Source organism: Vicia villosa, linkage group LG1 (assembly GCF_029867415.1).
Source record: "Vicia villosa cultivar HV-30 ecotype Madison, WI linkage group LG1, Vvil1.0, whole genome shotgun sequence".
NCBI classification, from domain to species: Eukaryota; Viridiplantae; Streptophyta; class Magnoliopsida; order Fabales; family Fabaceae; genus Vicia; species Vicia villosa.
Genome location: NC_081180.1, coordinates 184,416,650 through 184,418,303, shown reverse-complemented (window position 1 = coordinate 184,418,303; position 1,654 = coordinate 184,416,650). Strand labels below are relative to the sequence as shown.

General features: G+C 26.5%; 1 long non-coding RNA gene across 1 annotated transcript; it reads left to right on the top strand.

Annotated features, from left to right (window-relative positions):
* The first annotated feature begins 249 nt into the window (after positions 1-249).
* Positions 250-1,181, top strand: LOC131621059 (uncharacterized). The gene is made up of 3 exons (XR_009289434.1): positions 250-614; positions 831-884; positions 1,025-1,181. It is a non-coding gene; the product is annotated as an uncharacterized LOC131621059 (long non-coding RNA).
* Positions 1,182-1,654: the final 473 nt, after the last annotated feature.

The window sequence follows — 1,654 nt, the reverse complement described above, 5'->3', positions numbered from 1 at the left end:
TGTAAAAAAAGAGTATGATTAGTGGTGTAATTTAAATGTCACTTATTTATTCATATACACAAGCATTGATTTTGAACATGTGATGCAATAATCTACAATATAAGAAAGTTCAATGCTCTAGAAAATACCAATCTGCCCCTTTGCTTTCTTAATGAGCCACGTGGCTGCCTTATTTGCTCTCCTTTACTACTTCATTTTCCTATGCTACGTGTGTTTCACTTTCTCTGCTTTTTTGAACAAACCCAAAACTTTTCCAGTTTCTCTCTTTCTTGAAAACACAAATATATTGTTTCCTCTACTCAACAAGTCTTTTCATTTCACTGCTTCAAATCTCAAACAACTCTCTTTCCTATCTAAGTCTCCCATCTTTCTTATTTCTCTAACCCATCTTCATCTTCCACCTTCCTCTGTCCTCAATTTCTGCGGAAGACGTTTTAGATCGGTTAAATCATTGATTTTTTTCCGATCTGTGACAACTATCAGTGATGTTTTTTTAGATCTATGATATCTAACAAGATCGATTTGGTTTTTAACTTTCTTATTTTTTGGTTTTTCAGGTTCTGTGTTCATCTTTCTAATTTGTGTTTGTGTTAACATGATTTGATAGAAGGAAGGTGAGTTATTACTATGTATTTGAATTATGTTTTCGAAAAATGCTTTCTTCAAATCTTTCATTCACTTTTCAATCTCTATTTTTTCATTCACTTTTATGATTTTTAAGTTATGTTTTCTGTTTTGTGTTCTTGCTTTAAATTCAACCATTATATTTATTACTTTTTTGAACAATTCTTTTTGTATTTCATTAATATTTTTTGTCTTAATTTTTGCAGATCTAAACTACAATGAGATGGAACAAAAAAATTCATATTTGAAATTAAAGGAAGGTGAGTTGTTGCTATGTGTTCATTTTTCTGATTCTGCTTTATGCTTGTGTTAGTAGGGTTTGATAGAAAGAATGTGAGTTGCAGCCTCGAATAATGTTTCTTTTTTTTTTTCATTTATTTATGTAATGTTGTTTTTGCAGGACAAATATTTTATTTTCATATTGAAAACTCTTCCTACTTCACATGAGAGAATAGAGCAGATTTTTTCTACTGGCCAATAAAATGGGCTGATGGGTGGAATGAGATGCAGAATGGAAATGTTTTGAGCTTGATGTTCTATCACTATCCTACTTGTGTTTTGGCATATAATTTCCTCATTGATATATTCCTTTAATATATTTCAAAATATTAAATTTATATTAGCACTTATACTATTCGTGTTTCTGTAAAAAAATACTGCAATAGCATTTAATTATTATTATTAGCTTTATTATCTTTGCTCTTTGCAATAAAGTAACAATAAATAAGTTTGAATATATTGTCTCCTTGCATTTTTTGGCCGGTTAAAACGAAATATTATACGAAATCTTATATAAGTATATTTAAATAATAAAATATTTTAACAAATTTAAATTATTTTTAACTTTAGATATAATTTAATTTTTTTATTAATATAGAAACATTTACTTATACACCTAAAAAAATAAAAAATATATATAGAAAAAATAAAACTTATATAAATCTAACTCAGATTTTATCTTTTAAAACTTATTTTTTTAATATTTATTCTATTGTTTAACTTTATTCTATAGAAAAAATATTTATTCTAT